This window comes from Pleurodeles waltl, chromosome 1_2 (assembly GCF_031143425.1).
Source record: "Pleurodeles waltl isolate 20211129_DDA chromosome 1_2, aPleWal1.hap1.20221129, whole genome shotgun sequence".
In the NCBI taxonomy this organism is placed as follows: Eukaryota; Metazoa; Chordata; class Amphibia; order Caudata; family Salamandridae; genus Pleurodeles; species Pleurodeles waltl.
This window is the reverse complement of record NC_090437.1, coordinates 1,195,485,987-1,195,501,908: the sequence shown is the minus strand read 5'-3', so window position 1 is coordinate 1,195,501,908 and position 15,922 is coordinate 1,195,485,987. Positions and strand designations below refer to the sequence as shown.

At 44.0% G+C, this 15,922-nt stretch overlaps 1 protein-coding gene across 18 annotated transcripts in view; it reads left to right on the top strand.

Moving 5' to 3' along the window:
* ADD1 (adducin 1) overlaps positions 1-15,922 on the top strand; it is a 572,382-nt gene that overhangs the window by 272,259 nt on the left and 284,201 nt on the right. The gene's annotated exons all lie outside the window — the stretch shown is intronic.

The window sequence follows — 15,922 nt, the reverse complement described above, 5'->3', positions numbered from 1 at the left end:
AGGCAGACTGAACTTGGATTGAACTTTTTTATGAGAATTCCTGTATGCAGAATTTCTCCTAGTGGGAAGCTAGATGCACACTTAATTTCCTTCACATCGAAGCCCATCCTCCAGTGGCTCCCTTGGAGGGCATTCACTGTTCCCTTGGCAGCAGGAAGCAGGTATTTGTACCAAATGGAGAAAAGTGGCCAGCTGTGCTACATCTTAACAGCTGAAATTGGTAACTTAACCACACTTCCTTAAGACTTCTAATAATGTTATTTATCATCCTGAACCATGATTGAGCACTACTTCGGGCAAAGGCTGGAGCATATGTTTCCATAAATGAATCTCCGGGTTCTTCTTCCATCCAGTGATATGCCAGAATGCAGCCAGGAAATCACTTGAGGCTGGTGACAGACCCGCTGACTCTCCCGAAATTGGACACCCTGTATTTGTGCAGTCCTTAAAAATATATTTGTGTTTGAAGAATTACAGTGCCTACCAAAAGTTCACATCTGTGCCACTATCTTCACTTTTAAACCAAGCACTCCTGTAAATTGCTGTTTTTGAAGCAGGGTCTTGAATGCTGTAAATGTAAAAACATTTACAATCATTAGTAATTATTTAATTTCATGGTGCTCAGTGATTCACAAGTGATGCCTTCAGGTGCCAATGTAAGCCAACTGCAGGTGAATGAAAAATCAGTAGATATCTGTTAAAACAGAATTGGAAAATTATTAGACATTGGGTTCCTGTTGGTCTTTTTTTTGTTGAAGATGAAATTCGGACACGCTAAATATCCTGCATCGCGTGAGTAAATCTGAGATCCATGAATAAGTCAAGTTGAATAACTAAAGTGTGTATCAGTGTAATCTTCTGTCCGGGACATATGTATAAGGCTCGTGGTTTGATGCGACTAGAAAATTAGAAGGGGAACAGTCACCCATCCACCAGGATTCACTAATTGACCTAATCTCGATTTTGTTTTTTATTCTTCTATAGCAAATTCTATGCTTATTTCTGTAACGACAAACGTGCATCTAAATTTTCTGCAGTAATTCTTCCTTTGTTGATTTTGGCATGCTTTAGTTGAGTTGACCACACAGAGGTAACTGTTCTAAATGGAATAGAATGGGAAACTATTCTTTTCTAAACGGTGTACCAGTGGAATAGACTGAGAAGGGCCTGCTTGGGTTTCTAGCAAGTAGGCCTCGGACGAATGCTTGGCTCCAGGCCAGCAAGAATGTGGATAGGCTTGCCTCATGCGCACCTGAGGCATGTCCATTGCCCTCGCCTGAGCAGCGGCCATCATTTTAAAGAACCAAACCAGCTGGCTCTGCTGTGATGGCAGAAAGTTAAGATAAGTCATGCTTACCTGTTATCAGGTTAGGCAGAAAAAGTGGCAAAACAATAATCACTGCCTAACAAAGAACAATTTAAATAACAGCCAAATCGGAAGGCCAAACATCTCTTGGGTTTCAAGGAAACCAGAGCAAAAAAATGAAAAAATATATATATATTTTTTTTATAAATAACAACGTAAAGAGAATTATACTAAAAACGGGTCAGAGGTCCAAGCACCATTCCGATTTCTTCAAGATAGGGCTCTTGCGTCCCGCTTTCTTTTATTTTACTATCCTGCCTCGTTTATACAGTATAATAATGGAAAATCTACTTGGAATGATGTTAAAGTTCAGAAGCATGCATATCGGAATTGCTGGGCTGAGGAGCATGTTTTAGGTCATACTATCAATATAGGCGCAGATAGCAGGGCTAGGTTGTACTGATCTTCAAGTCATAAAAACTCCTTTAAAGACATTCATGAATCGCCAATCACTGACTTTTCGTGTTGCATTAAATATACATCACAACACCCAGCTTATCATCTTAACATCAACTCTGTCAAGACACTGCTTCAAGTCTGCTTTATTGAAGTAGACGCTTGAATGAGACATAACCCTTGAAGGGAAAACATCAACAAAACCTTAAGTATTAAAGTGGGAGGAGTCCTATGTCCAAATCACTAGTGGCCATCTTGTATGTGTGCAACCCTCTCTAAAACAGCAATAAACTGACTTTCCCCTAAAGCACCCACTGTAACGACCTTGATTATAGAGTGGGCCCTAGACAAGGAGCAGCATATATAAGAGTAAACGAAAGAGCTTAGGTAAACTTCGCTATGTGGGCTGAGATGATTAATGTACAGATGGAGTAGTCGGATCAGAATTCCTCAGGAGTATGTATCCTTGCAAGTCGAAACAGGCTCCTGAAGAGCAAATCTAATTAGAATAGGTTCGATGGCATCTGTCGCTGTAGATACGCATGTTTTGCAATAGCTCGCCATCTGGTGTTGGGCCGGAGTGTTACAAGTTGTTTTTCTTCGAAGAAGTCTTTCGAGTCACGGGACCGAGTGACTCCTCCTTTTGTGTCCATTGCGCATGGGCGTCGACTCTATCCTCGATTGTTTTTTTTCCGCCATCGGGTTCGGACGTGTTCCTGTCGCTCCGAGTTTCAGAACGGAAAGATAGCTAAATTCGGAAGATTTTCGTCGGTATTGTTGCGTTCGGGATCGGCGTAGTTAGATTCAACACCGCATTGAAGATCGAAGAGCTCCGGTGCCCTTCGGGGTAGTTTTTCGATCCCCCGTCGGGGCCTGGTCGGCCCGACCGCGTGCTGAAGAACGCCGATGGAACGGACCCCGTTCCGTTTCTGTCCCAAATGCCACAACAAGTACCCCTATACAGACCAACACTTGGTCTGTAACCTGTGCCTGTCACCTGAGCACAGTGAAGACACCTGCGAGGCCTGTCGTGCGTTCCGGTCCCGAAAAACACTCCGAGACCGTCGAGCCAGAAGACTTCAAATGGCGTCTGCGCCGACAGCCCACCGAGAGTTCGAGGAACAAGAAGAGGAAGGTACCTTCTCGATCCACGAATCGGACTCCGAGGAATTTGATGACCCACAAACCGTGAGTAAGACGTCGAAAACAACACATAAGAAGATTGACAAGGCCCAGGGGACGCCACTGCCACCAGGCCATGGCTCGACCCATAAATTCGGTGACCGACCGTCGGCACCGAAAAAGGCCCAAACAGTGCCGAGACAGTCCGACTCCGGTCGAGACACCGGTACGCAGCCTTCTCTGGACCGAGAAAGTGCTGGAGACAAGCATCGACACCGAGATAGCGGTGTAGACACGGCTCGACGCCGAGACAGCGGCACCGACGAAGATCGACGCCGAGAGGTTTCGGCCCCAAAAAAAAGAAAAGTCAGCTCGGAGCCGAAAAAAGATGCAGACAGGGTTTCGGCGCCAAAACAACCTGCAACCGACCCAGTTTCAGGGTCTTATACAGAGGAGCATTCACTAACCTCCCAAATGCGAAAGCATAGGTTCGAGGAAGAGCTGCAATCTACCGATGTAGACCATACGCAAAAGCGTATCTTCATACAGGAGGGAACAGGGAAAATAAGCACCCTTCCCCCTATTAGAAGAAAGAGAAGACTGGAGTTCCAAACTGAACAAACACCACAAACAAAGGTGGTGAAAAAGGTTACTCCACCACCCTCTCCTCCACCTGTAATTCACGTCTCACCAGCACAAACTCCATCACATTCCCCAGCTCACACCACCATGAGCCAGGGTGACCAAGATCAGGACGCATGGGACTTATACGACGCCCCAGTGTCAGATAACAGCCCGGAGGCATACCCTACAAAGCCATCTCCACCAGAAGACAGCACTGCGTATTCTCAAGTGGTGGCTAAAGCAGCACAATTTCACAATGTAAGCCTCCACTCAGAACAGGTCGAGGATGATTTTTTATTCAACACCCTCTCCTCCACCCACAGCTCCTACCAAAGCCTGCCTATGCTCCCTGGTATGCTCCGGCACGCAAAAGAAATTTTTAAGGAGCCGGTCAAAAGTAGGGCAATCACACCAAGAGTGGAAAAAAAGTATAAGGCGCCCCCTACAGACCCTGTTTTCATCACTGCACAGCTGCCACCAGATTCCGTTGTTGTAGGAGCAGCTAGGAAAAGGACCAACTCCCACACATCTGGGGATGCACCACCCCCGGATAAAGAAAGCCGCAAGTTCGATGCAGCTGGAAAGAGAGTCGCAGCACAAGCTGCAAACCAGTGGCGCATCGCCAACTCTCAAGCTCTACTTGCGCGCTATGACAGAGCCCATTGGGATGAGATGCAACACCTCATTGAACATCTACCCAAAGACCTACAAAAAAGGGCAAAGCAAGTGGTTGAGGAAGGTCAAAACATTTCAAACAACCAGATACGCTCCTCCATGGACGCAGCAGACACAGCTGCAAGGACAATTAATACATCCGTGACCATCAGAAGGCATGCATGGCTACGAACGTCTGGGTTTAAACCAGAAATACAGCAGGCAGTTCTCAATATGCCTTTCAATGAAAAAGAACTGTTCGGTCCAGAAGTGGACACAGCGATAGAAAAACTTAAAAAGGACACGGACACTGCTAAAGCAATGGGCACACTCTACTCCCCGCAGAGCAGAGGAAACTACGGCACCTTCCGCAAGACACCCTTTAGAGGGGGGTTTCGGGGTCAGGCCACACAAGCCAGCACCTCACAGGCAACACCGTCCAGTTACCAGGGACAGTACAGGGGAGGCTTTCGGGGCCAATACAGAGGAGGGCAATTCCCTAGGAATAGGGGAAAATTTCAAAGCCCCAAAACCCCTGCAACTAAGCAGTGACTCACATGTCACTCATCCCCTCCACACAACACCAGTGGGGGGAAGAATAGGTCATTATTACAAAGCATGGCAGGAAATCACTACAGACACTTGGGTTCTAGCAATTATCCAACATGGTGATTGCATAGAATTTCTACAATTCCCTCCAAACATACCACCAAGAGCACAAAATTTATCACAACATCATTCCGAGCTCCTGGAGACAGAAGTTCAAGCACTATTGCAGAAGAATGCAATCGAATTAGTACCAAACACACAAATAAACACAGGAGTTTATTCACTGTACTTCTTAATACCAAAGAAGGACAAAACGCTAAGACCAATCCTAGACCTCAGGATAGTAAACACATGCATCAAATCAGACCACTTTCACATGGTCACACTACAAGAAGTGCTACCATTGCTCAAACTAAATGACTACATGACAACCTTAGACCTCAAAGACGCGTATTTCCATATACCAATACATCCATCGCACAGGAAATACCTAAGGTTTGTATTCAAAGGAATACATTACTAATTCAAAGTATTGCCTTTCGGTTTAACAACCGCACCAAGAGTCTTTACAAAATGTCTAGCAGTAGTCGCTGCACACATCAGAAGGCAGCAAATACATGTATTCCCGTATCTAGACGACTGGCTAATCAAGACCCATTTGTTATCAAAGTGCTCACACCACACAAATCAAATCATCCAAACCCTCTACAGACTGGGGTTCACCGTCAACTTCGCAAAATCCAACATCCTGCCGTGCAAAGTACAACAGTACCTAGGAGCCATAATAAACACAACAAAAGGAGTAGCCACTCCAAGTCCACAAAGAATTCAAAACTTCAACAACATCATACAACGCATGTATCCAACACAAAAGATACAAGCAAAGATGATATTACAACTCCTAGGCATGATGTCTTCATGCTTAGCCATTGTCCCAAACGCAAGACTGCACATGAGGCCCTTACAACAGTGCCTAGCATCACAATGGTCACAAGCACAGGGTCACCTTCTAGATCTGGTGTTAATAGACCGCCAAACTTACCTCTCGCTTCTATGGTGGGACAATATAAATTTAAACAAAGGGCGGCCTTTCCAAGACCCAGTGCCACAATACGTAATAACAACAGATGCTTCCATGACAGGGTGGGGAGCACACCTCGATCAACACAGCATACAAGGACAATGGAACGTACATCAAACAAAACTGCATATAAATCACCTAGAACTGCTAGCAGTTTTTCAAGCACTAAAGGCTTTCCAACCAATAATAGTTCACAAATACATTCTCGTCAAAACAGACAACATGACAACAATGTATTATCTAAACAAGCAAGGGGGGACACACTCAACACAGTTGAGCCGGTTGGCACAAAAAATATGGCATTGGGCAATTCACAACCAAATTCGCCTAATAGCACAGTTTATCCCAGGGATTCAGAATCAACTCGCAGACAATCTCTCTCGAGATCACCAACAGGTCCACGAATGGGAAATTCACCCCCAAACTCTGAACACTTACTTCAAGATCTGGGGAACACCTCAGATAGACTTGTTTGCGACAAAAGAGAACGCAAAATGCCAAAACTTCGCATCCAGATACCCACACAGGCAGTCCCAGGGCAATGCCCTGTGGATGAACTGGTCAGGGATATTTGCCTACGCTTTTCCTCCTCTCCCTCTCCTTCCTTACCTGGTAAACAAACTCAGTCAAAACAAACTCAAACTCATATTAATAGCACCAACTTGGGCAAGGCAACCCTGGTACACAACGCTGCTAGACCTATCAGTAGTACCACACATCAAACTGCCCAACAGACCGGATCTGTTAACTCAACACAACCAACAGATCAGGCACCCAGATCCAGCATCGCTGAATCTAGCAATCTGGCTCCTGAAATCCTAGAATTCGGACACTTACAACTTACACAAGAGTGTATGGAAGTCATAAAGCAAGCCAGAAGGCCATCCACCAGGCACTGCTATGCAAGTAAATGGAAGAGGTTTGTTTGCTACTGCCATATTAATCAAATCCAACCATTACACGCAACTCCAAAAGATGTAGTGGGTTACTTGCTTCACTTTCAAAAATCTAACCTAGCTTTCTCTTCCATTAAAATACACCTTGCAGCAATATCTGCATACCTGCAGACTACCTATTCAACTTCCCTTTATAGGATACCAGTCATTAAAGCATTCATGGAGGGCCTTAAAAGAATTATTCCACCAAGAACACCACCTGTTCCTTCATGGAACCTAAATGTTGTCCTAACTAGACTTATGGGTCCACCTTTCGAACCCATGCACTCCTGCGAAATACAGTTCCTAACCTGGAAGGTTGCATTCCTCATCGCCATTACTTCCCTAAGAAGAGTAAGCGAGATTCAGGCGTTTACAATACAAGAACCTTTTATACAACTACACAAGAATAAGGTCGTCCTGAGGACTAATCCTAAATTTTTACCAAAGGTTATTTCACCGTTCCATCTAAATCAAACAGTGGAACTTCCAGTGTTCTTCCCACAGCCAGATTCCGTAGCTGAGAGGGCACTACATACATTAGATGTCAAAAGAGCATTAATGTATTACATTGACAGAACTAAAAACATCAGAAAGACTAAACAACTATTTATTGCATTCCAAAAACCTCATGCAGGAAACCCAATATCAAAACAAGGTATAGCCAGATGGATAGTTAAATGCATCCAAATCTGCTACCTTAAAGCTAAACGACAGCTGCCCATTACACCAAGGGCACACTCAACCAGAAAGAAAGGTGCTACCATGGCCTTTCTAGGAAACATCCCAATGCAAGAAATATGTAAGGCAGCCACATGGTCTACGCCTCACACATTCACCAAGCACTACTGTGTAGACGTGTTATCCGCACAACAAGCCACAGTAGTGCAAGCCGTATTAAGAACATTGTTTCAGACTACTTCCACTCCTACAGGCTGATCCACCGCTTTTGGGGAGATAACTGCTTACTAGTCTATGCAAAACATGCGTATCTACAGCGACAGATGCCATCAAACTGAAAATGTCACTTACCCAGTGTACATCTGTTCGTGGCATCAGTCGCTGTAGATTCGCATGTGCCCACCCGCCTCCCCGGGAGCCTGTAGGAGTTCGGAAGTTACCTTCAACTATTTGTATATATATCATTTCAACCTTATATAGGTACATACTTAGTCACTCCATTGCATGGGCAATATTACTACAATACAACTCCTACCTCACCCTCTGCGGGGAAAAACAATCGAGGATAGAGTCGACGCCCATGCGCAATGGACACAAAAGGAGGAGTCACTCGGTCCCGTGACTCGAAAGACTTCTTCGAAGAAAAACAACTTGTAACACTCCGGCCCAACACCAGATGGCGAGCTATTGCAAAACATGCGAATCTACAGCGACTGATGCCACGAACAGATGTACACTGGGTAAGTGACATTTTCATTACAAGGCACCCTTGTAATTATTAGGAAAATTGCATCACGAAATTACATTGTAGTAATTTGTAACAGTTGCCAATTGGGCTGATAAAATGGGACCAGAGGAGTATGATGATTTATGCCACCCTGTATTTTGTAGACTGAATGGGAACCGTCATATATTGTGACCAAGTAGTATTGTTACTAAAGTTGTTTTGCTCTGAGCACCAGGTCGCCTATTTTGCTTATAAAACTATAACTGTTAAAACAAATTTATGCAACACTCTCCCTTAAGCCCCGCATCTCTAAGCTCTCTTCCAGCTCCAGCTTCTAACTAAAGACGCTTGTGAAAATCATTCGTCTCTTCCTATCAGCTGCTTTTACTTCCAAATCATAAATCCAAAATGCAGTTCAAATGCACTAGGTCCATTCCTATCTAGTGTTGGGCTCGGAGTGTTACAAGTTGTTTTTCTTCGAAGAAGTCTTTTCGAGTTACGAGACTGAGGGACTCCTCCCATTTCGACTCCATTGCGCATGGGCGTCGACTTCATCTTAGATTGTTTTTTTTCCGCCATCGGGTTCGGACGTGTTCCTTTTCGCTCCGTGTTTCGGGTCGGAAAGTTAGTTAGAATCTCGGAAAAATCGTCGCTATTGTTTGCGTTCGGTATCGGGTTAGTTACAACAGATCGACACCGAATTAAGAAGAGCTCCGGTGGCCCTTTGGGGTTTTTTCGATCCCCGTCGGGGCCTGGTCGGCCCGGCCACGTGTCTCTTCAAGGCTGATGGAACGGACCCCATTCCGCTTCTGTCCAAAATGCCATAACAAGTATCCATATACAGATCAACACCTGGTCTGTAACTTGTGTTTGTCACCAGAACACAAGGAGGATACTTGTGAGGCCTGTCAAGCGTTTCGGTCCAGGAAGACACTCAGGGACCGAAGAGCCTCAGGACCACTCCGCTTTCCGGAGACTCCTAAAGACCTGGCTGTTCGAGCAGCGATAACCCCCCCCCTTTTTCCCCTAGCGCCTTGAGACCCGCACGGGTGAGTAGCGCGCTTTATAAATGTTAATGATTTGATTTGATTTGATTTGAAGAGCAAGAAGACTGCAAATGGCGTCGGCGCCGACAGGACCAGGGCGTTTTGAGGAGGAGGAAGAAACATTCTCCATCCAGGATTCGGACTCAGAGGAGATCGATCCCGAAGAAACACCGAAAACCGTGAGTAAGCCGTCGAAACAAAGAACTCACGAAAAGACTGTTAAAGCCCAGGGGACGCCACCGCCAACAGGCCATGGCTTAACCCGAAAAATAGGTGACCGTCCATCGGCACCGAAAAAGGGCGAGCTGGTGTCGAAGTCATCCGACTCCGGTTGAGATACCGGCACACAGCAATCTCGGGCCAAAGAGAGTGGCTCTGAAAAGATTCGGCATCGAGACAGCGGCACCGAAATGGGTCGGCACCGAGAGGGCACGACGCCAAAAGTAAAAAAGATTTCGTCGGAGCCCAAAAAAGCAGCCGAAAAGGTTTCGGTACCGAAACATCCGGCATCCGAACCGAAAATAAGTTCCTATTCAGAGGAACAAGGACTGTCCTCACAAATGAAGACACACAGATTCCAACAGGAATTAGAGACAATAGAGCCAGATCACACGCAATGGCGGCTCTTTATTCAAAAAGATACAGGGAAGATCAGCACTCTTCCTCCAATCAGAATGAAACGAAAACTTGCCTTCCAAGACAAGGACAAACAGCCACAAGCAAAAGTGGCTAAACAAGTGACACCACCACCATCCCCACATCACTCTCCACAACCATCACCGGTAGCCACTCCACCAATGATGCAATCCCCAACTCATACGGGGATAAGTCAAGATGACCCTGACGCATGGGACCTTTACGACGCACCAGTGTCAGATAATAGTCCTCAATGCTATCCAGCGAGACTGTCGCCACCAGAGGATAGTACAGGCTACGTTCAAGTGGTATCAAGAGCAGCAGCATTTCACAATGTCAGCCTTCACTCAGAACCCATTGAAGACGACTTCCTTGTTAACACACTGTCGTCTACGCACAGTCAATATCAAAGTCTGCCGATGCTACCCGGAATGCTAAAACACTCCAAACAAGTGTTTGAGGAGCCTGTCAAAGGGAGAGCCATTACTCCAAGAGTCGATAAAAAATATAAACCGCCACCAACCGACCCAGTGTACATCACACAACAGCTATCACCAGACTCTGTTGTAGTTGGAGCAGCGCGCAAAAGAGCCAACTCTCATACTTCAGGAGACGCGCCACCTCCAGATAAAGAGAGTAGAAAATTCGACGTGGCAGGCAAAAGGGTGGCGGCACAGGCAGCAAACCAGTGGCGTATTGCAAATTCGCAAGCTTTGTTAGCCAGATATGATAGGGCCCATTGGGATGAGATGCAACACCTTATTGAACATTTACCAAAGGAGTTCCAAAAGAGAGCGCAGCAAGTGGTAGAAGAGGGACAAAATATCTCCAATAATCAAATTCGATCAGCATTGGATGCTGCAGACACAGCTGCTAGAACTGTCAACACAGCAGTAACAATAAGGAGACCTGCATGGCTGCGTACATCAGGATTTAAACCAGAGATACAGCAAGCTGTGCTGAATATGCCATTCAACGGACAGCAGTTGTTTGGGCCGGAGGTGGACACTGCAATAGAAAAACTTAAAAAAGACACTGACACGGCCAAAGCCATGGGCGCACTCTACTCCCCGCAGAGCAGAGGCACATTCGAAAGACACCATTTCGAGGGGGGTTTCGAGGGCAGACCACAGAAGCCACAACCTCACAAACAAAGCCCACTTACCAGAGCCAGTATCAGAGGGGAGGTTTTCGGGGACAATATAGAGGAGGACAGTTTCAAAGAAACAGAGGAAAGTTCCAAAGTCCCAAAACTCCTCAAAACAAACAGTGACTTCAAGGTCACAAATCCCCAACACATAACACCTGTGGGGGGGAGACTAACCAAGTTTTACACACATTGGGAGGAAATAACAACAGACACTTGGGTCTTAGCAATTATCCAGCATGGTTATTGCATAGAATTTCTCAAATTCCCTCCAAACGTCCCACCGAAAACACACAGTATGTCAAAACAACATATAGATCTTCTAGGACTAGAAGTTCAGGCATTGCTACAGAAAGAAGCAATAGAATTAGTACCAAAAGAACAATTAAACACAGGAGTTTACTCACTGTACTTTCTGATACCCAAAAAAGACAAGAGCCTGAGACCTATACTAGATCTCAGAACATTAAATACCTACATCAAATCAGACCACTTTCACATGGTTACTCTACAAGACGTAATCCCACTGCTCAAACAACAAGACTACATGACAACACTAGACTTAAAGGATGCATATTTCCATATACCAATACATCCTTCACACAGAAAGTACCTAAGGTTTGTATTCCAAGGGATACATTACCAATTCAAAGTGTTGCCATTCGGAATAACAACTGCGCCAAAAGTTTTTACAAAATGCCTAGCAGTAGTAGCTGCACATATCAGAAGGCAGAAAATACATGTGTTCCCATACATAGACGATTGGTTAATCAAAACCAATTTGCTGAAACAGTGTTCAAAACACACAAAATATGTCATAGAGATCCTACACAAACTAGGTTTCTCAATCAACTACGCAAAGTCACACCTGCAGCCGTGTCAAACACAGCAATACTTAGGAGCAACAATCGACACAGCAAAAGGGATTGCTACTCCAAGTCCACAAAGAGTACAAACATTTCACAATGTAATACAGGCCTTGTATCCAAAACAAAGAATACAAGTCAAAATGATAATGAAACTACTAGGCATGATGTCCTCATGCATAGCCATTGTCCCAAATGCAAGGTTACACATGCGGCCCTTAGAACAGTGCCTAGCATCACAATGGTCACAAGCACAGGGTCAGCTTCTAGATCTGGTGTTGATAGACCGCCAAACATACATCTCGCTTCAATGGTGGAACAGTATAAATTTAAACCAAGGGCGGCCTTTCCAAGACCCAGTGCCACAATACGTGATAACAACAGATGCTTCCATGACAGGGTGGGGAGCACACCTCAATCAACACAGCATCCAAGGACAATGGGACATACAGCAAAAACAGTTTCACATAAATCACCTAGAACTGTTAGCGGTATTTCTAGCGCTGAAAGCATTTCAACCCATCATAACCCACAAATACATTCTTGTCAAAACAGACAACATGACAACAATGTATTACCTAAACAAAAAAGGAGGGACACACTCAACACAGTTGTGTCTCCTAACACAAAAAATATGGCATTGGGCGATTCACAACCACATTCGCCTAATAGCACAATTTATTCCAGGAATTCAGAATCAGTTAGCAGACAATCTCTCTCGGGATCACCAACAGATCCACGAATGGGAGATTCACCCCCAAATACTGAACGCTTACTTCCAAATTTGGGGAACACCACAAATAGATCTATTTGCAACAAAGGAAAACTCAAAATGCCAAAACTTCGCATCCAGGTACCCACAACATCAGTCTCGGGGCAATGCGCTATGGATGAACTGGTCAGGGATATTTGCGTACGCTTTTCCCCCTCTCCCACTCCTTCCATATCTAGTAAACAAGTTGAGTCAAAACAAACTCAAACTCATACTAATAGCACCAACATGGGCAAGGCAACCTTGGTACACAACACTACTAGACCTGTCAGTAGTACCTCATGTCAAACTACCAAACAGACCAGATCTGTTAACACAACACAAACAACAGATCAGACATCCAAATCCAGCATCACTGAATCTAGCAATTTGGCTCCTGAAATCCTAGAATTCGGACACTTAGACCTCACACAAGAATGTATGGAGGTCATAAGACAGGCTAGGAAGCCTACCACTAGACACTGCTATGCAAATAAGTGGAAAAGATTTGTTTATTAATGCCATAATAATCAAATTCAACCCTTACACGCATCTACGAAAGATATAGTAGGATACTTACTACATTTGCAAAAATCAAAACTAGCTTTCTCTTCCATAAAAATACATCTTACTGCAATTTCAGCTTACCTGCAAATTACGCACTCGACTTCATTATTTAGGATACCAGTCATAAAAGCGTTTATGGAAGGCCTAAAGAGAATTATACCACCAAGAACACCACCAGTTCCTTCATGGAACCTCAACATTGTCTTAACACGACTCATGGGACCACCTTTTGAGCCCATGCACTCTTGTGAAATGCAATACTTAACGTGGAAAGTTACATTTTTAATTGCCATCACATCTCTAAGAAGAGTGAGTGAAATTCAAGCATTTACCATTCAAGAACCATTTATTCAAATACACAAAAATAAAGTTGTTCTACGGACAAATCCTAAATTTTTACCAAAAGTAATCTCACCGTTCCACTTGAATCAAACGGTAGAATTACCAGTGTTCTTCCCACAGCCAGATTCGGTAGCTGAAAGAGCACTACATACATTAGACATCAAAAGAGCACTAATGTACTACATTGACAGAACAAAACTAATTCGAAAGACAAAACAACTATTTATTGCCTTTCAAAAACCTCATACAGGAAATCCAATTTCAAAACAAGGCATTGCTAGATGGATAGTTAAATGCATTCAAACCTGCTATCTTAAAGCAAAGAGAGAGCTGCCTATTACACCAAAGGCACACTCAACCAGAAAGAAAGGTGCTACCATGGCCTTTCTAGGAAATATTCCAATGAACGAAATATGTAAAGCAGCAACATGGTCTACGCCTCATACATTTACCAAGCACTACTGTGTAGATGTGTTAACTGCTCAACAAGCAACAGTAGGTCAAGCTGTACTAAAAACATTATTTCAAACTACTTCAACTCCTACAGGCTGAACCACCGCTTTTGGGGAGATAACTGCTTACTAGTCTATGCACAGCATGTGTATCTGCAGCTACACATGCCATCGGACGGAAAATGTCATTTACTCCGTGTACATCTGTTCGTGGCATTAGTCGCTGCAGATTCACATGCGCCCACCCGCCTCCCCGGGAGCCTGTAGCCGTTTACAAGTAGATCTTGAACATTTGTACATTTGTAAATATATTACTTTAAACTTCATTATGTACATACGCATTCACTCCATTGCATGGGCACTATTACTAGCATACACAACTCCTACCTCACCCTCTGCGGGGAAAACAATCTAAGATGGAGTCGACGCCCATGCGCAATGGAGTCGAAATGGGAGGAGTCCCTCGGTCTCGTGACTCGAAAAGACTTCTTCGAAGAAAAACAACTTGTAACACTCCGAGCCCAACACCAGATGGCGGGATGTGCACAGCATGTGAATCTGCAGCGACTAATGCCACGAACAGATGTACACTGGGTAAGTGACCGTTTCCAAACACATTATCAAATCCTAGCATCTGCCAAGCTGGTGCAGCAGCTACCTTTCTTATATCTGGCCTTAAACCTTTTGAAAAGCGGACTACCCACCCCTTAAAATTTTCCGAACTGTGCCATTTTCCAGAAATGGCTGAAGACCAAGCTCTTCATATCTTCAATTTCTTTTCCAGTAGGTCTCCTACCATCAACTCAGTCTGATGAATGACCCTCTAGTCTGGATGCTTAGCTTTGCTTGGGCTTTTAGTTTAATCCCTGTGCTCATACTGCTCACAAGTACCAGCTATAGCAAATGTAGCGATAGCCATCTACTCCTTATTTCAGTGTCACCCTGATCTGTGAATATATATGTTCAGTATGTTAAAAGTAGTAGGAATGCCCCACATAATTCTGATATAAATTGAACAAAGGAACCTCCTTATGCAGTTTTTACTAATTCTCCTAGTATCGCCTTTGATTTTTGTTGGACGAGAGGAGATGAACAATGCCTGTCAAGAAAAGTGACAAGTTAGGAAGGCATTGGAGCATATGATAAAATGATAAAATGTGTTTGACAGTTTGGAAACAAGCTGCTTGGGGTTTGTAGTCCAACGAGACCAACCCTTATCTGCCACTGGGTCTTCCTCATATATCAGTACACTGGTTTACGAGAATCGACTCTGTAGAGGTTTATAAAAGAAAATCTGGTTGAATGTTGGAATTTCTTATGCTAAGAATTTCAAGTTTGGAAGGAAAAATATTAAAAGTATTAGGGTTACCAAGAAAAGCCATGATTCGCTTCTGTTGATTTTTAAAGCCTTTTTTATGTAAACTCCAGTTGCTAAGATAAACACATCGGTATCGGGAGAACAGGTAAAAGTGGCTTTTTCATATTTGGTTTAACAAAGACCCGTACATTCTGTTTATGCAACAACTTTCAAGAGTGACAGCTTTTTAAGTTACACTCAATATGTTGAGCTTCTGGCTCAGATGTCCGACACAACAAAGCACGTTTCCCAGTGAACATGTATAGCTTTAGCTTGTATCAGGAAAGGGCTCATAGAAGCAGTGTGATGCTTTAGATGCTTTTATGAAATTTTCTTTTCTGTTGCTCATTTACACTGATCAGATATCAAATCTTTTTTGTCTAGGTTGCTGTTTGTTCTGCCCTGTGCTTTTGCTGTACAGTGCAGTTTGATAAATCTGATGAAATACTGTAATGAGTCAGAACTGGTATGGATAAAGAGAATTAGCCATTGCATCTGTTTTTTTTAAGTTTCATGATTAAGCATCTATTGCACAAAATGCTCTTTATACCACCTGTAAAGAACATACTATGGACGGTCGTTGTAGGGGACTTCAGAACATAGTCTAGGCAAACCTTAAGTCA